General features: G+C 63.5%; 1 protein-coding gene across 3 annotated transcripts in view; it reads right to left on the bottom strand.

Annotated features, from left to right (window-relative positions):
- The window catches only part of ARF1 (ADP ribosylation factor 1), a 14,292-nt gene extending 12,286 nt beyond the window's left edge, over positions 1-2,006 (bottom strand). Inside the window, exons 1-2 of one of the 3 annotated variants that reach the window (XM_059416299.1) lie at positions 1,901-1,972; positions 506-592 (exon numbers count right to left, since the gene is read on the bottom strand). The gene's annotated coding sequence lies outside the window, so the exon portion shown is untranslated. Of the gene's footprint in view, positions 1-505; positions 593-722; positions 828-1,900 lie in introns of those variants that run through there. The other 2 variants (XM_059416298.1, XM_059416296.1) reach the window with 2 other exon arrangements.
- Between the last annotated feature and the right edge of the window lie 6,415 nt (positions 2,007-8,421).

Here is an 8,421-nt window from a genome sequence, read left to right as displayed (position 1 = left end):
CCCCCCCCCCCGCACACTCACACCTTGGACTCGCCTCCCCCCACACTCACACCCTGGACTTGTCCCCCCACCCCTGCACACTCACACTCTGGACTCGACCCTGCCACACACACTAATATACTCCATACGGCACCCTCTCTCACCCCCATTCCCAAAGCCATCCTCTCCCTCCCACAAGGCAGTTACAACAGATCCATGACCAGGTCCAAAGCGTTTCTCAAAGACTGAACGTCCTCCACACCCAAAAGGCGCCAACGGAGCACCTCATTCTATGCAGACAAGAACAGCAGAGCAAATCCCAAAAGCAGACTGAAATTCCCCTCTTTTGGAAGAACCTGTGGAAAATGGACTCAATTTTCTCCAACATTTCCTACATTGCTCGAGACGGTGCCAGGTCCCAGATGCAGCTGCCGGGCAGCCAGCAGGAGCAGACTGTGCCCTGCTGGAAGTGCAAGCCTGTCCCAGGCCGGGAGCTTCAGCTCAGCACACCGGGGGTGCTCCTCACCTTGGAGAAGAGACAGCAGGGGAACCAGCATGACCCAAGTCCCTGGACGAGGTAGGTGTGGACACCTGCCGGTGAGGACTGCCGCACCTGGAGACAGACGATCGTGTGGAATTTCCCAGGCGTCCTGAAGACAGCCCAGGAGGCCCGCGGACAAGACCAAGCCTTTGCAGGAGGGCGGGGCGCGCTAACTCACGGCCAGTCGTGTGATGACCCTCACCTGGACACCGCTCACGCGGCACGGGCTCCGCACGGGGCACAGGAGGAGACCGGTAGGGAGAACGGCGGGTCTAGCAGCCTCGGAGCACCGCACGGGCACGCTCGGCCCCAGGCTCAGACAGCGGGCACACAGAAGCTCTGAGCGCTCACTGTTGGCTGTGAAACGGGAACTACAGCCGACCGCAGGGACACCAGCAGCCGCCAGGCCGCGGTGACTTCCGGGACCGCCCGGCTCCGCACCCCTCCCGTGCAGAACCCCCTTCCCAAGCGAGTCCGCGGCGGCACGGAAGGCGGCGGCACGGAAGGCGGCTGCCGGGCGCTGAGGAAATGGGAGGCGCTCCCAGCGCAGAGCGCGGCGTGAACTGCGCCAAGCCCGGGCACCGCCGAGCCCCGCACGACCCGGAACCCGCACGCCGCACTCGTCCAGTTCCCGTCTCACCCACCCCGCCCGCTTGCCCGCCCGACAAGTCCGCGAACCCGCGCAGACAGTCCTCCAGGAACCAGAACCCCAACGAGGAAGGAAGGGTACGCTCCGTGCCGACGGCGCTCAGGAAGCGAGCCGGACCTCAGCGGCTTTCCTCCGAGCCCCGCGCCGCCACGTCCCGCGCCCACGGCTGCTCCCACTCCGAACCCGGGACCCCGGCCCACGGAACGGGGATCCCACCCCGGCCATCGCGTGACCTTGGCGGCGTCCCGGGCCGCGAGTGCCGGAGACCCCGAGGCGGGATCCCACGGCCCGGCCCGGACTTCCGCGCGTCCACCCCGTCGGTGCTGGGGGCGCGAGGCCGCGGGAGAGATTCAGGGGCCGGCGGCACCCCAGCCCCGGGCCCTGACTCCACGCAACCCACCCCCCGGCCCCCGCCTAGCCCCAGGCCCGGCCAGTCCCCTCCCCCGCCTCGGCCGGGCCTCCCCTTGACCCCCAGCCAATCCTCGACCCCCGGCCCAGCCCTAGCGCCCTCCGCGCCTCGACCCTCCACCCCGCCCAGACCTCGTCTCGCCCGCCCCGCCTAGTTCCCCGGCCCGGCCCCGGGCCTCCTCGCCCCGGCCTCACGTCGGCCCCCGCCCGGCCCGGCCTCACCGACGCAACGCCGCCGCGGTGGGCAGAGCCTCAGCGGCCCGGACCTGTCCCTGTCCCCGCCGCCCCGACCCCGGCCCATGGCTCCCGGCCCGCCGCCTCACCCTCGGCAGCCGCGGCGAGGCTACTGCTCCGAGCCAGGCGTTGGTTTTGCTCCCACAAGATGGCGGCTCTGACGGCGGCCACGTCAGTGCCTGCTGCCGCGGGGGACGCTGGGGAACGGGGCGGGGGCGCCTGCGGCCCCGCCTACTCCCCTCCGCAGGGCGCACGCGCAGACTCCGGGCTGGGGGCGGGCACGCGGGACCAGGACTCCGCCCCGCCCCGGGCCACGCCCTCCCGCCGCTGCGCGCGTGCGCACCCGTGTGCCCCTCCCGGAACGGAGTGCGCCTGCGCCTGCGCCTGCGCCGCGCTTCTCCTGGTCCGCGCGGTGGTGGACCCGCCTGCACATGTTGCAGATCGGGGTACTGAGGCGGGCGTGGGCGCGGCGGCCGGGGAGACGGTGCCTGTCCTCTCCCTGAGCAAGCGGGCCCTCTCTCTGGTCAGCGGGCCGCGGTCGGTCTTTCCGGGCGCCCACCCCAGGTGTGGAAGTTGTGACACCACGCCGCCCCTGGCCCGCCCGAGGAGCCTCCCCCCGCCCCCGCCCGCCCGGGGAGCACGTGGCCATCCAGTAGCAAAGGCGGAGCCGGAGCTCTGCTGGGCGGGGGACGGCGCTGCCCCCGGGGTCGCCGTGAGCCCCAAATCTGGCGAACTGGAAGGAAGAGCCCCCTACTCCTGGAAGCCTCCCTGGGCTGATCGGAAGGGAGACACGGACAGTCGCGTCACCTCTCCATGGTTTCCAGGCTCAGGGCTTGGCTGAGGACCCCACGTAGGACCTTACTCTGGCCTCCTGCCAACCCGGACCCCCCTCCTTTCTGCCACCTGGTCTCCGTCCCCCCACTGTCGTGCTGCTTTTAGGGGTCCCACTCGCGAGAAGTCCTCTGATTCTGCTGGAGGGGCTCTCCAAACCCGTGTGTTGTAGGGGGCACAAAGCAAGACCATGCCCTGAGCCCAGGGGCCTGCCTGGCAGTGAAGTCCTGCCCAGCCCCCTCCTGTGCCCTCTTGCTCCCCGTGGGCAGGGCCCCCTCCCTCCTGGGGCAGCTGGGATCCGAGCAGCTGCCAGTCCTCCTCAGGCCCTCCTCCAGCCTCATCTTCGCTTGACCCTGTGAGCCAAGGTCACAGCCCTGTGGACCCACCTTGCAGTCCCAGCTTCCCTCAGGAACCACTTAGGAACGAACCAGCTGATGGCCTGCACCCCAGCATCTACCCCCAAGGCCTCCTCCCTCCCAGCTCCCAGCCCACCTCCGTGGGCCTGCTTGGGGTCTCTCCTGCCCTAAGTGTACAGCACATGCTCATGCAAAGTGCCCTCGGGGGGTCTGTTTCTCCAGGGAGGGGCACAGAAGCTTCCGGAGGTGCTGGCTCCCCACCCGCAGAGAGTCAATGCCCAATCTGCAAGTGGTCACTGTGTCTTCAGAAGCTTTCTTTGAAATTTAAAAGTATGAAAATAGAGGCAGGAAGGAGTGTATGAAAAAAATAATTCCTATGTACCTGTCCCTAGCTAAAGGAATTTACCTTCGTCTTGAACTTGTCCTTCCTGGGGGTAGGGGGCATCTCAGCCCAGGACGGACAGGTACGGGGCACATCAGGGGAAGGGTCTGTCAGAGCAAGGACGTGCCTGGTGGTTCCCTGGGGAAACTGAGGCCCAGGTGCTCACCTGGGCTCCCTCCCCCTCTTCCCTGGGGTTGGGGAAGGGGACACCCTGGGAATAGAAGATGAAGACAGCGCCTGTCCAGCTCCTGCCAGGAGAGGGCGAGGTGAGCTGTCTAGCTGCCTCCCGCCCAGACTCTCACCTCTAGCCTGACCTCTAGTAGGGGGCCTGGTGGCCTGGTTGGGGGTTTGGGGTCAAACTCCTCTCCTTCAGCAGTTCCCAGGCTGAAGGCCAGATCAGACGCAAGGATGCTGGGCAAGAAGGAACTGAAGGGCCGGCTGGAGCAAAGGGGCACAGGCAGGGAGAGGGGGTATAGGGGGTGTGGGGGTTGTGGGGGGAAGAGCTGCTCCCTCCCTGCAGGTCTCCCGCTCTGCACATAGCCCGTGGCATTGTTCATGGTGGCTAGGCATGCTCTGGGGAGGCCTGGAGGCTGGGATGGCAGCCCTTGGAACTTGGCTTCCAGCAAGCCACTTGCTGGACCTTCGCTCTTCGGCCAACCCCATCCTGTCCCCAGGATGCTGGTACTTTGTGGCCTCCAGCTGCTGACTTGGGTTCCTCCAGGTTACCACTTAGCTAAGGCCCTCAATGGCCAGCACCTCCTGGCCAGAAGTTTCATCCCCTCTAAGCCTTCATGGGACAGTGTGGCTCCCAGAGGGGACCCGAGACAGATTTCTATCCAGACGGGTGGGGCCCTACATCTCCCTCTGCTCAGCTCCCTTCTCTGGCATGCCCACCCCCAGAGGCCCCTGATCCTGTATGGCCCTCCAGGGACCATACCTAGGCAGTGAGAATTATGGCCAGTTTGAGGACAGGGGCCCAGCCCCTACGCTCACACCTCGTTCCCTGCCCTACCCAAGGGCTGCCCTGCCTCTTGTTCTGGGCTGGGGCCAGGAGCCAGCCAGGCCTCGACTCTGCCAGTGTCCCACGGCTGGCAGGGGAAGGGCTGGCCCATGTCCACAAGGTAGCTGAGAAGCAGAATGTGGGCCATAGCCCCGTGTCACACATGGAGAGGCCTGTGTTACCTTGGCCCTTTGAACATCCCCGTTCTTCCCATACGGGCCCCTGCCTCAGTTTCACCATCTTATATCAGCTTCTCTCCCTGCACTACTACTGTGTCCACCTCACTCCAGCCCAGCTTGTGGGGCTCCTTCTCATTGCTGATGGGCTGGAAATGTTCTCAGCCGGGTGCTTTGCTCCCTCTGTCCGGGGGCGGGGGCCCCTGCCTCCCCCATGTGGGCACTGCAGTCCTCTCTGGAGGCCAGCTCCACAGGGCAAGAGCATTCCCCGCCTGGCTCTCACCCTTGCCTCACGCCTGAGGATGAAGCAGCCAACAGGGTGCCCCAGGGTCAGCAGGTGCGGCGTGGGGCCGCAGAGAAGCGCGCCTTTGCCTGACAGATAGCATTTTCTGCATTCTGTGTGCACTCGGCCTCATTCCCAAAGAGTGGTGTGTGCAGGACCTATGATTCTGGGACAGCAGAAACCTCCCTTCCATGCCCCACTGTAGCTGCTGCAGCAGCCGGACAGTTTCTGTTCCAGTGGACAGTTTCTGCTCCCCACATGGGTGCACTTGGGGAGGGCATCAGCCCACCACTGCTTCGTCCCCCTGGAGCAGACATGCCCACGGGTTCTTCTGGAAAGTGCTTCCTGTCTGTGGCACCCAGCCTTTGGGGGTGCGAGTGGAATGCAGCCAGCAGGAGGGACGCACTTGGAGATGCTCGGTCTGGGGAGTTCTGATGGCCCTGGGCACCTCTTATCATCCTGTGGAGCTATGAGACACCTGTCACCCCTGATGTCATGTGCCCAGGAAGTGTCTCAGCTTTGGAGAACTGGTTGGGTTCCTCTTGGAACCGTGCATCATTTATTGGAGGCACTAATTCAACCTCGTTGTGAGGCAGGGCCCAGTCCGCCAGTGTGTTGGGGTGGAGACCCAGACCCACGGCAGGCCCTACACCTGCTGCTCTCAGATCCCCCTCCTTCCTCGGAACCATGCCCTTAGTCTGCCTGCTCCCATGTCAGCCCTGAGGCCCGCCCCCATTCCCCAGGGTGGTCAGGATGGGGTCTCTGGGGTCTGCCTGGTCCAGGTTGGCTCCCACCCCAGTCAGCAATGGGCGTGTGTGATGGACTGAACATTTAATTCCACCCGGCTAGTGGGAAGGGGCCAGGTCTGCAGCTAGAAGGATTCAGATCCACCAGATAAATGCATGCAGGATGCCGGGAACCAGCAGGGGAGCTGTTTCCATCATCCGGCTGTGTGGACAAGGGGGCCCCACACCTAGAGTGGCTCCCTCTGCAGGTGTATTCCTCTGCATTCCCCAGAGGACAGGGAAAGGCACAGATGGGATGAGGGTGTCCCGGGCACTGACTTATACAGCTTTGGAGACCGGGAAGTCCCAGGATCTGCTGTCCACAGGCTGCAGACGCAGGAAGGCTGGGTGTCCCAGAGCACAGCAGAAGAATTCACTCTTCCTTTGCCTTTCTTGCCTGTCACATGCCCGGGGGCTATGACTCCCTCGGTCTACAGAGCCAGACGCTCATCTCTCTGGGACAGCCTCGCAAGACACACCCAGGAAGGCCATGGCACCTCCGATGGGCGTCCGGATGACACAATGTTACCATGGCAACAGGGCTGGGGAGACTCTGGGCAGAGCCGCATCCTTGCCTGGGTGGAGCTCTGGGGTACCCAGCCCAGAGATGGGGGAGCGGTCCTCCACCCAATTCCGGAGCATGTCCCACCCCCAGTGTCCATCCTCGCCCACGGAGAGTGGCCAGGGTGCCTGTCTGCTTGGCACCCTATACCCCAGCCCCACTGGCCACTGGGCCCAGGTCCCAGAGGAGACCAGTCCTTGCTCCTATTCTGCTGGGGACAGCCAGCCTATCCTAGGGTCCGAGAACTCACCCACCCCTCCTCCTCTACGGGAGAGGAAGCCAAGGTCCAAGGACAGGACAGGCCACCCCAGTGACCAGTGACTTCTCTGGGACCAGCCATGGCGAGTGGACAGCACGGTCCTGACATTCTCCCGAGCTCTTTTTTTTATTATTTTTTTAAGATTTCATGTATTTCTTTTCTTCTTCTTCTTCTTCTTTTTTTTTTTTTTAGGATTTTATTTACTTATTTGACCGAGAGAGAGAGATCACAACTAGACAGAGGGGAAGGCATAGAGAGAGGGAGAAGCAGGCTCCTTGCCGAGCAGAGAGCCCAATATGGGACTCAATCCCAAGACCCTGAGATCATGACCTGAGCTGAAGGCAGAGGCTTAACCCGCTGAACCACCCAGGCACCCAGATTTCATGTATTTCTTTAGAGAGAGAGAGAGAGAGAGAGAGAGTGCACAAGCAGGGGGAGCGGCAGGCAGAGGGAGAGGAAGTGAGTTCCCTCACGAGGGACTCGATCCCGGACACTCCATTGACTTAGTCCCCCCGCCCCACACCCGGCATCCCTCTCCTGAGCTTTTTGAATTCACAGCTCATTGATTCCGTGAGCTCTGGGACAGGGATATACACCTGTGCCTACCCCAGGACAGCCCACTCCACTGCAGAGGTCCAAGCCTCTCCCCCGCAGCAGTCTTTGAGCTGCCCTCGCACCTGTGCTGCCCCCCACCCCCAGACTGAGGTTTCCGTCTGGGGAGCTGCGGGTCTTTGCCTCTGTGGCTCCACACTGACCCACCAGAGAAAGGAGGCAGCTGGGAATCAGGGACGCCCTGGGCACACCTACTGGCTTGGCCAGGCAGGGCTCACCTACTGGGGACCTCAGAGTTGAGCCCTACTCCTCTGACCAGTCTTCTCTGGCCTCCTGGGCCCCACCGTCCATAGCTCAGCTCCCCTTCTCACCCCTTAATTACCTTGTCAGGGGGCAGATGATTCTGGCCCTCCCCAGGCACCTCCTGGCACCCCTGCCTTCCCACCTTCAATAAAATCCCAAGCCTGCCTCTCTTCTTGGGGGCCCGGGAGGAGAGAGGGGCCTCTCCCATTTCCAAAAGAACCCTCCCTTGTTTGCCACAGCTGGGGTGTGTTTGGGACACCAGGGAGTGGTCCCTGGGCAATCAGCAGGGCCCGTGTCAGAGCTCCGGGCTCTGGGAACCAACCTTGCCATGTCCCACCAGGGACACAGATCTCCTGCACCCTGTGGGGCGGGCACGGGAGCTCAGACTTCCAAGCTCTCCGGGGGTGCCTGGGGGCCTGGGAGTGCAGCCAGGCCGGGCAGGGGGCCAGCTCAGCATCGAGCAGCTGCATGGCTTGGGATGGCATGGGGGAGCTCCCATCCCAGAGGCATGCAGGGGTGCCGTGGGTTTTCAGCACACGGGAGCTGGCATCAGGTAAAGCTTGCTCCAAGTGAGCTAGAGCTAAGATTCCATTATCTTGTGTATAGAAGGAGGTCTGAGGTGGGAGAGGTGTGTGCTGTTTAGTGAAAGACCTTCCTTGGAGGAAATGGGGACAGACCCTGTTTGGTGAGGGTCTTGTCTGGACACAGTCGGCTGGGGTGAGACCTGAGGGGTGGCTGGGAAGGGCCTGGCACTCAGTGAGGTGGTGGGGAGGGGAGGGAGGAAGGGGCCAGGACCCCACAGGTCTGGCTGGGGGACAGAGCATGGGAGGGTACAGCCCCAGACTCAACGAGGAGGAAGCTGTTCTCTTGAGGTCCACTCCCCAGGTTGGAGGGGGCTGGTGCCTGGGCCCCGTGTCTCTGGTCCTCTCCCCCATTTAAGCCCCCAAAAGAGGGTAATGGGAGGGAGGGCCCTGCCTGCTGGGAGGCCCGGAATGCACTCAGGATTCTGAAATCCCTGGCCACGGGCCCAGACCGCCTAGCCCCATCCCCCTGGAGCTGGGAGAGATAGGAGGCACCCTCTTGATGCCTTCAGGGGAACAGGGCCCTGCGACACCCTGCTG

The sequence above is a fragment of the Mustela nigripes genome, chromosome 12 (assembly GCF_022355385.1).
Source record: "Mustela nigripes isolate SB6536 chromosome 12, MUSNIG.SB6536, whole genome shotgun sequence".
In the NCBI taxonomy this organism is placed as follows: Eukaryota; Metazoa; Chordata; class Mammalia; order Carnivora; family Mustelidae; genus Mustela; species Mustela nigripes.
This window is presented reverse-complemented; position numbering and strand designations above follow the sequence as displayed.